The sequence below is a fragment of the Cervus canadensis genome, chromosome 8 (genome assembly GCF_019320065.1).
Source record: "Cervus canadensis isolate Bull #8, Minnesota chromosome 8, ASM1932006v1, whole genome shotgun sequence".
In the NCBI taxonomy this organism is placed as follows: Eukaryota; Metazoa; Chordata; class Mammalia; order Artiodactyla; family Cervidae; genus Cervus; species Cervus canadensis.
This window is the reverse complement of record NC_057393.1, coordinates 12,350,245-12,364,130: the sequence shown is the minus strand read 5'-3', so window position 1 is coordinate 12,364,130 and position 13,886 is coordinate 12,350,245. Positions and strand designations below refer to the sequence as shown.

The following is a 13,886-nucleotide window of genomic DNA, read 5'->3' as shown; positions in this document are numbered from 1 at the left end:
ATGCCTATAATACGGGAGACCTGGGTTCGATCCCTGGGTTGGGGAGATCCCTGGAGGAGGGCATGGCAACCCATTCCAGTATTCTTGCCTGGAGAATTCCACGGATGGAGTAGACCGGTAGGCTACACTCCATGGGGTCACAAGGAGTCGGACACGACTGAGCAACTTTCACTTTAGGAAATTGAGGTTCAGAGAGATTGGGGAGGTGTCCTGTGGCTACCTGGTGGACAGAGGACCCAGAAGTCCAGCCATGCCCATCTGATGAGAGCCCCTACTGTTTGCTCAATGCCCCAGGAAAAGGGGCACTTGGTCCCGGTCAGGATAACTGACCCAGTAAGATAGGAGGAGACACCAAGGGGCAGGGCTGGGGAGGTGGTGTGTGCCCTGCCCTCCCATTTCCAGGGAGAAAAGTGCAGACTCAGGAAAGACGACAGTGTGTGATGTGGTTTCATTGTTTTAGAGTCCGTTTGGAAGCCCTCTCTTCCCTTGTGGTCCTGCCCCCCCATCTGTTTATCAGTCTCTTCATCATCAAGTTATCGAGTATTTACTATGTGCCAAAGCACGGCTCTGGGTGTTTGGGAGACAGTAGGAAACAAAATAAGGATCCCCTCTTTGGTGAAGCCCGCATTCCAGGGGAAGGAGGGTTGGAGACAGGCAATAAACCATATAGATTGTTACAAGGTGATGCAGGCAGTAGAAATTGAAACTGCAAAGTAATAGAAAGGTAGAGGGGTACTTCTCTGGTAGTCCAGTGGTTATGATTTCACCTTCCAGTACAGAGGGTGAGGGTTCAATCCCTGGTCGGGGAGCTAAGATATCACACGCCTTGGGGCCAAAAACCCAAAAAACATAAAACAGAAGCAATGTTGTAGCAAGTTCAATAAAGATTTTAAAAATGATCCACATCAAAAAATGTAAATATATATATAAACAGATAGAGGGATCTGGAGAGGCAGGCAGCAAGGTGGATAGAGGCTGTAGGGTTAGAACAGTAAGCAGTGGGCATTGCTTTGGAGGGAGGGGAATGCCCTGGAACTAGGCACAAGTGGTTTTAGCACAGCATCATGCATGTTCTAGATGTCCCCAAGTAGTTAGTTTTATTCATTAGGGAAAAGTTATTTATCAGGAGAAAAAAGTGGTCAGAGTGAGCTTCATGGAGAAAGTGATATTTGTGTAAAAGCCTAAAGAAGGGGAAGGCATTAACGTGAAGATGTTTTCTCCCAGGGAAAGAGGAGGGCTCCGGGCAGAAGGAACAGCAATAGCAGATGAACTTAGGTGAACCATGACCCCTGGGGTCACCAGCCTGCTGTCTGTTTTTGTAATAAAGTTTTATTGGATGATAGCCACATTCATTTGTTTACATCTTTTATTGTCTGGGACCCAGGGACTTCAGCTGGGTCTTTACAGAAAAAAGTTCTCCACTTCTGAGCTAGAGCAAAGGTCCTCAACTGGGAAGGTGCCTGGGTATGTGGTGAACATGAGGAGGAGAGGATGGCTGGAGTAAAGGAGGGAGTAGAAGTCAGTGAGGTCAGAGAGGTCACGGAGCCGAATCCTGTAGCCCTTCTGTGCGGCTTTCCCACAGCACCTCTGGCCAGTGTCCGGACAGATGCTGACATCCTGTTGATGGAGTTGTGTGTGTGTGTGTGTGTGTTGAGGAGGGTTGTGGTAGGGTACAGAGATGGCCAAACTTGTGAGTCCCGAGACCTGGGTTTTAGACCTGCTGTCTGTCCCTTACTGGTCCTGCATCCTCAGATATCTCATTTACAAAAGTCATGATGGTGATGGTGGTGATGATGATGGTGGTAGTTGGGATAACGGGATGTTGATGGTGAAGTTGGTGGTGGTGGGGAGTGGGGGATGATGGTGATGTTGGTGGTGGGGTTGGTTGAGGGGGATGGGGATGGTGGGGATGGTAATTAATGGTGGTGATGATGATGGCAGTGGTGATGATGGTGGTGGTGTTGACAGTGGCTATGTTTAGCGAGCCCCTACTGTGTGCTAGATACTTGCACACTTGACTCTAACCCTACAGCAGGGAGAGTTGGGTAGCAGCATCTTCCTTTGCGAGAGAAAATGCTGAGTGACTTAAGGAAGGCCATGTGCACGGCCGGGCTCAGATAACATGCTCTGACAGCCACTTATGTTTTGGTGAAGAGACCTGGAGGCAGTTAGTGTTAGCTGCTCAGTCATGTCCGACTCTTTGCGACCTCATAGACTGTAACCCACTAGGCTCCTCTGTTCATGCATTTCTCCAGGAAAGAATACTGGAATGGATTGCCATTCCTGTCTCCAGGGGATCTTCTGGATACAGGGATCAAACATGGGTCTCCTGCATTGCAGGCGAATTCTTTACCATCTGAGCCACCAGGGAAGCTGGTGGCAGTGCAACTGTCACTCAAGGGCCACAGCCTCTGGTCAAGGTGGCCCACTCTTAGCGCTGTCCTTGGGAACAAGAGTTTCTTGGGAGGGACGGTCCCCTGGCTGCCCTGCCCTCCTGCACCCCCCACCCCCCCAAACCACTGCAGAGACCTCGCCTCTCTCAGGCTCCATGTGGTGGGGAGGGGCCACGTTCCGCCATCCCCATGGCAACCAGTTACCAGGCCTTGTGTCGGTGTGGGTTTTCCTAATTGAGGTTGTGGGATCCTTCTGGTTGTGGCTGAGGTTTTTCTGCCCTGGAAGCCGGACGGCGGTGTGGCCATGAGGTGGGGCCGGGAGGTGCTGGGACCTGCCCGCAGGCCACAGCGGCGCTTGCCCTGTGCTGCCCCCGACGCCTCCCACCACTTCAACACTGCACTTCCTTTGAAGAACATGCTGGAGGTTTTAGGTGCTTGTAGCTGACAGCTGGGGCACCGCAGAACGTCCCGTGGTCAGGATCACTGTGTGTATTTGCTGCACCGTGTCCGGTCCCACGGAGGGTGGAGCCGGCCCCGAGGCCCGGGCTGTGGGAATGTACTTGCTCCCCGTTTGCCCACCATGGTTTTTGCCCACCCATCTGGCGGGGTCCCTGTGAACAACAGCAGCCCCAGCTAAGCCGCCGAGTTCAGCTCCCAGGTGTGTTAACAGGCCCTAGAAAGGCCTCCAGTCCCCCGCCCCGCCCCTCCTTGCCTCTCTGCGTCTGGGCTGGGTGCTCCCTGAACTGGCTGCGTCTGCACCAGTGTTCGCCTTTTGAACCGAGCCCGGGCTTCCTCCTGCATCCCGAGCCCCTCCCTCAGGGCTCTGCCCCGGTGGGAAGGGTCAGTGCTCCCAAGTGGTGAAGGTGGGGCAGGGTCAGGCCATGGCCAGCACCTCTGCGTGGGAAGAGGCTCTGTGTCCCCTGCTTCTGCCCTCCTGCCTCTCTTGCCCACCCCTGGGGTCTTAATCAAACTGGGAAGGCGCTGGACACGCTTGAAGACACCAAGTCTCTTCCTGTCCTGGGAAACCGTGGATGCGGCTGCCCAGCATGAACGACACAGTTCCCCTCACTGGAGATGCTGGGCCAGAGGTGCCTTTGGCAGCCCCTCGAGTTGTGTTTTCTTTCAAATGTTTCCATCAGTGGGTAGTTGTCCACTCAGCTCCCCTGAATCCTGACATCTCAACCCCAGCACTTGGGGATGGGGGGTAACAGAGGAGTGGGGGGCGATGGGGGTGGGGAAGATGGAGGAGGAGTGACCTAGACTCAGGGGGCATCCAGGGAACTTCACAGAGGAGGGTACCCTGGAGCAGAGACCCTGTGACTACTGGCTATTTCTAGAAAGTGAGACCTCCAAAAACAGAACGAGGCCCCTGGCCCTTGTATTTGCAAGCTCCGTCCCCTTTACCCTACCCACCCGATCAGCTCCCTTCTTATCTGTACCTATGGGACTGTCAAGAAACGCTTCTGATAAAAAGATTCTGGGGCCCTGACCTGGTTCCACCCTCCCCACCCCCTTCTCCCCCTCCCCTCCCAGGTGAGGAAACAGGTGGGGGGCAGGGCGGGGCCCTGTCTTCCTCCCACAGCGGTGGCCAAGGGCCTTGGGTTGGGGAAAGTCACCTGCAGGCTGAGGTCACCTCAAGTACATTTGTCTGGAGTCCCTTTAGAAAAGGCTTGAGTCACTCAGTGACGCAGTCCCAAATGGCCCTGTAATTGGGCTCTTGACTTGTTTGGGGCTGCATGGAAAGACTGAACCAGTGGGCTGCCTCACAGCCCCCCACCAGCCAGGGTTGTGGGTACCGCTGTGGCAGCGGTGAAGGTCACAGAGCCCCGGGGGTCGGACAGAAAGGCTGATGGCAGAGAGGGCGAGCGGAGGAAGGAGCAGACCCAGGGATCACCTGCCCCCCCATCAGGAAAACCGGCCTTCTCAGAGGAAAACCGGCCTCTGAGAACACCCACAGCCTCCCCACGGTGAGACTTTCTGGAAAACCAGCCCTGCACGTCATGCTGCGGAAACAGTCCTGCAAGCTCACCTGGGTAGAAAGGAATGGACAGACTCTGTAACTCTACCGACGTCACAGGCAGTGTTGTCACAGAGCCTTCCACTTGACTGGCTGGAGCTGCTGAGTCATCAGCCGCTGTGGCTGGAAACAGAGAGACGGAGCCTTCCCACGCAGTCCCAGGGATGCTCGAGACCCTCCCAGACCTTGATCTAAGTGTGCTGAGAGCCACACCTCTGCTTTTCATGGCTCTCACCCCCCACCCTGCCCCTGCACCGAGATGTGTATCCTAAAGACCTGCTTTGCAACACAATTTGAGTTTCTAACAAATTTGGTCCCTTAGCATGACCTTTCCAAGTTTATCATGACCTTTCCAACCTCCTGGTCCCCTGGTGACCCACAGGCCCTGTGGGAGGGGCTCTGAGATGGAAGGAGGAAGAGGCCCTGTGGAGCATCCTGGAGCCCCCTGTGGCCCAGGCCCTCCCCCAACACCCGTGCTCCAGTGCCTTTAGCCAGCGGCGCTCTAAACCGTCTTGGCCAGGAGGCTGGCCATTTCTGTGGTTTTGATTGTGTTGCCTCTGGTCACGCCTGGCACTACCTACCTTGGGAAACGCTACTGAGTTTCTGTAAGTCTCACTCAGCCCTTCTGTCTTGCCCCATCCACAGGGGCCAGAACTGATCAGATTGTTTCAGAGTCAAGGCTGGCCTGAGACATGTAGCCTTGTTGTTCCTGTGGTCCAGTGGCTCAATCATGTCCAGCTTTTTGTGACTCCGTGGACTGCAGCATGCTGGGCTTCTCTGTCCTCCACCATCTCCTGGAATTTGCTCAAACCCCTGTCCACATGTGGGCTGCCTGTAGGGAAAAGATGTATCGGCCAGTCGGATCTGTTCCTTGGAAATTCTCTAGGCAAGAATACTGGACTGTGTAGCCACTCCCTTCTCCAGCGGATCTTCCCCACCCAGGGATGGAACCTGGGTCTCCCGCGTTGCAGGCAGATTCTTTACCCTCTGAGTCACCAGGGAAGCCCCTCTTGGGAGTTTGGACTCAGGATTCTGGCCAATGGGTATGGAGGGGGCTTTGGGGCCTGCCGGTTGCAGCACAATTCTGATACTGACTACCCTGAATGAGCAAAAACTCCACAGGGGGAGCACAGTTCCCACAAGACCACCGCCCTCACTTCAGACCCCAGATGCGAATTTGGGCATCCCCAGGCCACGTGTACTTCTGACTAATTGACTACAAATTTGGGAATTCCCCCAACCCCTCTCAGGTTTGATTATTCTCTAGAACGACTCACAGAACTCAGGAGAGCTCTAGATGTACAATTTTATTAGAGTGAAAGGATACAAATCTGAACCGGCAAAATGAGGAGATGCACAAGGCAAGGTCTGTGATGGACACGTCACCCTCCCAGCACCGGGGTGTGAGCACCAACCAGGAAGTTCACCCAAACTGGGTGCCCAGAGTTTTTATTGGGCTTTCATTACTTAGGCATGATTGATTGAATCATTAGTCACGTGGTTGAACTCAGCCTCCAGCCTCCTTCCCCACCCCGAAGTTTGGACACTGTCATTTGGCTCAAAGCCTTGACCCTCTAACCCCATGGTTGGTCATTCTGGCGTGGCCAGCCTCAGCCTGAGTCATCTCATTAGCATAAGCTCAGATACAGTTCTGGGGGTCCACCATGAATAAAACCCACATCCCCAACACTTGGAACATTCCCAGGACTGGGAGGTCACCTCCCAGGAGCCGAGAACCAAGCCAGTGTTTTCATTATACAACAATGGCCAGTTGGGTTCCATGCAAAGAGGTGAGTGAGCCTGACATGGTCTGCAGAGAGGCAGAGACACCCTAGCCCCAGATTCTCCATGTCTCCATGGCATTCCTGTTCCTACAAACCCTGCTGCTCTTGACTGCCTCTCCTTGGATGCCTAGAAGCTCCTTATGACCCTGGTATTAATCCTCATCTTTGAGAGTCAAGTTGAATGAGTCTCTCATCCTGCTCACCTTGGCTAGAACTGCACTCACCAACACAGTTTTGCAATCTGAGCCAAGTCTGTCCTGGAGGAATGTAGTCCGTGGGAAAACCAGCCTCCAACTTCCTCAGGGCCCACAAAATGCATCAGGTCCTCTATGGATCCTGGTGTGTCATCTCCAGGGATGATGCTTTTCTCCATAGAGTCTGTAGAACAATAAAGATCCAAGGGCCATCAGAATGGGACAAGGCACCCAGGAAGTATATGGTGTGTGTGCTGATGATTTGGGTGGTGTTTGAAGGGAGTCCTTCCCACTCCTTAGGGAGCCAGACTGGGGCCTGGAGTTGTGGGTCCCTGAGGCCATCTCAGCAGCCTTTACCCACCAAGGCCGGTGGTGAGCTTCTCTCCAGTGTCTCCCTCTAGTTTTCTGGAAACCGTTGGGTCCATATCCAGTTTGTCCCCCTACCCCAGCTAGTGGCCAGATAAGTGGCTTTGTGGGCATCGTGTGAGAAGAAGGCCTGAGTCAGGCAGGGACAGGAACCTGGGTTCTTAACAGAGTCACACCCCAGCATTACTGAACTTCCAAACACCTGTGTGTTTCTTCAGATCCTTTTTAGAAGTAGGCAGAGCAGAAATAATAATCAGAGAAATTTCCAGAAAGGGTGGTCCAGTCATACCATTTCCCACGTGATGCTCAAGGACTTGCTCCAACTTGACTCTGCATCAGAATCACCTGGAAGGCTCATTAAAACGCATTGCTGGGCACCCTTCCAGAATTTCTGACTCTGTAGATCTAAGGTGGGGCCCAAGATTTTGCATTTCTAACCAATTCCCCAGTGATGCTGGTGCAACTGGTCCAAGGACCACACTGGGAACCACTGATTGGAGGGCGTGAAGGCAAGTCTTTGCAACACATGCAGAGTCTTGCTCAGCTTCTACCCAAGGAACCTTTCTCTGACCGATTGCTCATTTGTTACCAGGAGGGAAGAGACCAGTAGACCAGGAGTCAGGATGCCTGGGTCTTGGTTTATCTATTGTTTAATATGACTGTTTCGGGTCTTAGTTGCAGAACACGGGATCTCCATCACGTCAGGCAGGATCTTTCCTTGCAGCATTCAGACTCTCTAGTTGTGGCTCGAGGGCCAGGCTGTTCCTTGGCATGAGGGACTTTAGTTCCCTGACCAGGGACTGAATTCATGTCCCCTGCATTACAGATGGATTCTTTACCACTGGACCACTGGGGAAGTCCCTGGGTCCTGGTTCAGATATAACACAAACTGCTTGAGTGATTTGAAACAAAGTTCTTGCCTTTCTGAATCTATTTCCTCACTTGTCAAATGGGACCATTAAGAGGATCTACCTTGTGTGGTTAATGAGAGGATTAAATGAGAAGATGTCTAAACAAACAGCTCCCTGACCCTGGTAGTACAGGAAATGCCACATTTCTTTAACTTCCAAATCAGATATCCTGTAAGATTAATGAGAAGTTCGAGGTCAATTGTTTTGCAAAGGTCTGTTCCCCTATCCCTTCCAAAGATAACACAAAAAGTCCCAGGGCTCCAAAGCCTGTATCAATCACTCAAGTCATGTCCGACTCTTTGCAAACCCATGGACTGTAGCCCTCCAGGCTTCTCTGTTCATGAAATTCTCCAGGCAAGAATACTGGAGTGGGTTGCCATTTCCTTCTCCAAGGGATCTTCCTAACCCAGGGATCAAACTCAGGCCTCCCACATTGCAGGCAGATTCTTTACCCTCTGAGCCACAAAGTGAAGTGAAGTGAAGCTGCTCAGTTGTGTCCGACTCTTTGTGACCCCATGGACTGTAGCCTACCGACTCCTTCGTCCATGGAATTTTCCAGGCAAGAGTACTGGAGTGGGTTGCCATTTCCTTCTTTTTTTTTTTTATTTTTTATTTTTTTTTTTTATTCTTTGAATCAGCCATGGATTTACATGTATTCCCAATCCCGATCCCCCCTCCCACCTCCCTCTCCACCCGATTCCTCTGGGTCTTCCCAGTGCACCAGGCCGGAGCACTTGTCTCATGCATCCCACCTGGGCTGGTGATCTGTTTCACCATAGATAGTATACATGCTGTTCTTTTGAAATATCCCACCCTCACCTTCTCCCACATGCCATTTCCTTCTGCAGGAAATTTTTTCTGACCCAGGGATAGAACCCAGGTCTCCCACATTGCAGGCAGACGCTTTACCATCTGAGCCACCAGGGAAGCCCTTAAGGCTCCAAGGAGTCCCCAAAATAAGACCTCAGACCACTGGGGTCACTGCTGTTGCCTGTTCTGTCAGTGTCCTTCGGGGGAGGGGTCTCGACGTCAGCTCCCCTGTGTCAGGCTGGCCCCGGGTCCCTCACTGCTCAGAGTCCCTCATCCCTGGGGTCTTGTGGGGACCGTGCCTTCCTGGAGCGCGGCCTTCCCCCTGCTACCCCTCCCAGACACTCTCCCCCTCATTCTCATTTCAGTTCTCAGCCCTCAAAGCGCAAACACCTTCCTAGAAAACAGTAGATGCCACGAGAATAACAGCCAATTTCTTCCCCCACAATGACAGTTTTCTCATGGCAGCTTTTTGGCATGATCCTTTCATTCTTCCCTGGGGGTGTCCACGGGAATGAAAGAAATGCCAATTAGTTTCTCAGTAGCTCAGCCTGTTCTGAACGCTTAAAGATGTGATAGCTCTTTATTACTCTGCTTTCTTCCCAAGTCCTGCGTTTCATCCCCGCTGGGGCTTGCCCGCCTGCTGGCCACTCTCCCCGCTCCCCTGCCCTGCCACCCACTTATCATGCTTCTCTCAGCCCATCTGGGCTGCACCTGCGTGAGACCACTGCTGGCAGCCAAGGGGGAACCCTGGAGGCTGGAGCGAGCAGAGTGATGTGCTAAGCCACTTCGTCCCTGGAGGCTGTTCCTGGGGAACGCTGCATCTTCCTGCCACCCAACTTTCTCCAGGTTGTGCTTAGACTCATGTCCACTCGGGAGAGAGACCCATTGCCCTGGTCCCTTGGTGCCTTCCCCGGAGCTGCGAGCGGGGGAGTTCAGCCCCTGTCCCCAAGCCCGACATCGTGGTCTCTTCTCACTTCTGGTGGGAGCCCTCCGGGCTGACGACCAGCCTGTGTTGCTGGCACCCCTCCTTGGAGGGAGCCCCCTTCCTCCATGAGGCCCCCGCACCTGCCTGACCACACCCCCAGCAGCCTCACTCAGCTCTGCTCTCTGAAGCCTGGGGTGAGCTGGAGTTCCACGAAGGTGGGCACTCTGTCCTCTTGGCTACCTCACTTTCAGCACATGGAAGGTAAACCATGAGCAGCGGTGGGCTGGTGGGTGAAGAAAAGAAAGCCCAGGGATGCTCGAGACAGGAAGTGGCTGTGAATCAGCGTGGGTTGGAGAAGATATGGACTTCTGTTTGCATTGTGTGGTTTGTTCATTGGGCCCATTAGCCCCTTTCCCTGAGCCTGAGGCTTCTCATCTGTGAAATGGGGTTAGTACTAAATGAGGACCACAACATGTAGCACTTAGCTCAGTGCTAAGCCCAGAGGGCGATCCTTACAAATATTCATTTACCCAGTCAGCATAACATAACAAAAGCTTGCAATTGTCCAGGCCAATTGTGTTAGCTGCCCCATCCTCTGGAAGGATATGGAGCAAGAATCTGGACTGAGCTGGGAGGGGGTTGTGGGCCAGACAAGGGAATCTGCCTTTCAAGAGCAGCCCTGGAGAGGGGATTAGAAGGGAGTCTTGAAGAAGGAGCAGGGCTTCAGTAGGCAGAGGCATCAGTTCTAGAAGTCAGAAGTCTAACCTGGATCTCACTGGGTAAAAACTAGGGAGTTGGTAGGGCTGTTATATTTCTGGGGCCTCTAAGAGAGAATCTGTTCTTGCCTCGTCCAGTTTCTAGAGGCCGCCTGCATCCCTTGGCTTGTGGCCCCTTCCTTCTTCAAAGCCAGCAGTAGCTGATCTAGTCTTTCTCATATCACATCACTCTGAGCTGACTCTCCTGCCTCTGGTTACATCAGGTCCACCGGATCATCCAGGATAACATCCCTGTCACTATCCTTAATTCCATCTGTAACCATAATTCCCTTTGCCTTGTAACCTAATGTATTCACAGGTGCCAGCAGTTAAGGGTTACTTTGGAGGAGTATGATTTTGCCTACATAGTCCCTGCCCTGTTCTGGGGGCTGAGGCAGTGAGGAGGAAGAGGAATCTTCCCCCAGGAGGCTGTGTGGTACCTACCCGCTCTTCATCACTCCAGCCTCTGTGTTACATTCTCCAGGTGGCCTTGACTCACTTTTCCCCTCTCCCCACTGCCACCACTGCCCCATTACTAGCAAGTCTCTCCCAAACTCTGCACTTCTCCTGAATGTTGGTCATAATGGTCATAAATAAAGCAGCATCCCTCCATTTCAGCACTATTGACACTTTGAGCACTTAGTTCTCTGTTGTGTGGGGGTGCTGTCCTACACCTTGTATGATGTTTAACTCTGTCTCTGGCCTCTACCTGCCAGATGCTGGCAGCGCTCTTATCTGGGTGTGACAACCCCAAATATCTCTAGACACTGCTGGATGTCTTCTGGAGGACAAATTGCCCGGGGGTTGAGAACCACTGATATCAAGACTTAATGTCTTCCTTACCAGATTGGGCACCCCAAGATGGAAGCCCCAAGAGGGTGACACCCCATTGGTCTTCTCCATCCCTGTGTCCCCAGCACCTGTGTGCTGCTTGGCATTTAGTAGATGCTCAACATACTGGTTGAATGAATTAATGGGTTTGTGTTAATTTTCTTTATTTTGTGTTAACTTTCTTAATGGAGAAGTTAGCCTATATTCTTTAAGTAGCCCCATTCCTGGGTTCCGCTCACAGAGTTGGGATTCAGGCTGATGAGGTACAGCCTGTGAGTCTGTATGGCCAAGAGTTCTTCACCAATTCCTCAAAAAGGCAAACATAGAATGACCATATGATCCACCGGTTCTGCTCCTAGGCATATACCCGAAGGAATTGAAAGCAGGGACTCAGATATTCAGAGCAGCTGTATTCACGATAGCCAGAAGGTGGACACCATCCAAGCATCCACCAAGAGACAAATGGATAAACAAAAGGTGGTATGTACACACACAACAGAGGATCATTCCACCGTACAGTGGAGTGAAATCTGACACATGCTACAACATGGATGAACCTCGAAGACATCATGCCAAGTGGAATCAGCCAGTCACAGAAGAGCATGTGCTGTGTGCTGTCACTCATGAGGTCCCTGGAGCAGTCAAACCAGAGACAGAAAGTAGAACGGGGGTTGCCAGGGCGGAGGCGGCTGGGAGCCGGTGTTGGATGGGCACCGAGTTTCTGCTCGGGATGATGAAAGGGTTCTGGAGCGGGGTGGTGGCGATGGTTACATGGCATTGTGAATGTACTTAGTACCGTGGAATTGTATACCTACAAATGGTTAAAATGGTATATTTTCTGTTACTTATATTTTACCACGCACACAAAAGTGCTTCATCCCAGCCAGATCTGGGAAAGAAGAATGTGGAGTGAATGGTGGGGGGTGGGAGGGGGTTGCATACTAGATGAGCTCTAACCGTTCCTTTAGGCCTTGGAGCCGGAGCTGATGGGGATGGGAGCAGACTTGGCTAATTTCTCCAGGGGGCAGCCCTCCCCTGGGACATACACATAACTAAGATTTAAGGGGCCAGGCTGGCCACTGAATGGAGGCCACATGTCGTGTCCACGGGCAGCTGCACCCAGCTCTGTCTGAGCCTTGCCATGTACCTGGTTATGGGAGAGAAGTCCCGAATCTGGGTTTATATGAAAAACCTCAGTGTTTAAATCTTGACACCTGGTTCAGTGAACAGGTGAACAAGTCAAGAAGGCACTTGTGGGTCAAACAGAACAGCTCTTTAGGCCTCGGGTGTGGGGTGGCGTGTTTTCTTTGAGGCTTGGGTCTCCGCTGAAGACTTCCAAGTTCTGCTTGCTCTTACCAGATGTCCTGTCACTTCTGAGGTCCGGGGCCAGCTCTCTCTGTGATCCCTGGGAGTTTCCCTTGCTTACAGGGCTCCTGAAAGGGAGCTTTATAGACAGAAGGATGCATATGAGTGCCTGGGGTCTGGATTCTGCTCAGGCTGGGGTCTGGTCTCTGCCATTTGTGAGCTGTGGGGTGTAGGAGACTTGCCTCTTTCTTCCCTGTTTCCTCAGTTTCCTTGTCTTTCAAGTGGGATAGTAATAGCTCTGCCTGGGGGAGTTATAGTGGGGCCTCAGGGAAGGCCAGCTGAAGGGCCCCGAGGTGTGTGTGGGCGGTGATGTGTGCCAGCTCCGGTGGGAGCACCCAGCATGCGTGAAGCAGCGCAGGCCATCAGCTGGGAAATTACACAACCTGGACATCTGTTTCTGCATCTGTGATGTACCTGGTGATCTGCTCCTCCAAGAGTCATTCTGGGGATTAAATAAGATAATGTCCAAACAGTGCCTGGCCACAGCATGTGCCCCGTACACATTCATTTCGTTCCTTGTAGTCCAATGCTTTTGATCTTTGCAGAGACTTGAGCAGAGGCAGCTGGGGCTGCTTGGTCAGGGCTGGAAACAGAACGAGCAGAGAGCCAGGAAATGGACTCTGCCCTGCCCCTCTGCACTGGCTCTCTCTCCTCCTTCCCGGCTCTGAGGATGGTCCTGGTTTTGTCCTTAGAAGCCCACACACTGGCTGTTTTGGAAGGTGGTCTCAGCTTTCCAGGGCAATTGAATAACTTGGGAATCTCCATTTATTGATACCGACTCTTTCAAGATCCCATGAACTGTAGCCTGCCAGGCTCCTCTGTCCTTGGAATTTTCCAGGCAAGAATACTGGAGTGGGTTGCCATTTCCTCCTCCAGGGGATCTTCCCGACCCAGGGATTGAACCTGCATCTCCTGCATTGCAGGAGGCTTCTTTACCATTTGAGCCACCAGGGAAGCTGCTACATTTATTGAGATCAGCTCCATGCCAGCCCCAGAACACATACTTTGCTGGGGATGGGCCCAGAGGCCAGCTCCTTCGTGATACCCTGGGTTGGCTGGCTGGAGAAAGGGCCTTTGCCCTGCCTGGACCCTCTCTGAGGGTCAGAGACTAGGGGGACATCATACCCACCCAGCTTAGGGAGCAGCCCAGGGTGCCGAGGACCTGCCCAAGATCCCATGTCTCTGTAACCAGGCCCCAAACCCCACAGATACTTGGGGTGTTGATCCCATGAAAGAGGATAAAAGGCCCTTCAAATCCTGAGATGCTAAGGGGCCTAAAGGGCTATGTGACCTTTGATGAGTGACTGACCAGTGGAATTTAAGGACCACTCTGGCAACAGGGGTCAGACAAATGCATCTCAGGTTCTTGTAGGGTCCTAACCATGTGATGGTACAGAGGTGCCTCCAGGTCCAATTTCCAAGTGGTGGTGGGCTCAGGGACATGCAGGCAGGAGTCAGCACCCCCTTGTTGCTTACACACCTGAGTGTTCTGAGGTCTGTCCACCGGCCGGGGATAAGAAGTGTTGGGGCGACAG

At 52.6% G+C, this 13,886-nt stretch overlaps 1 protein-coding gene across 2 annotated transcripts in view; it reads left to right on the top strand.

Moving 5' to 3' along the window:
• Positions 1-13,886, top strand: part of GRK5 (G protein-coupled receptor kinase 5) — a 226,675-nt gene that overhangs the window by 88,525 nt on the left and 124,264 nt on the right. The gene's annotated exons all lie outside the window — the stretch shown is intronic.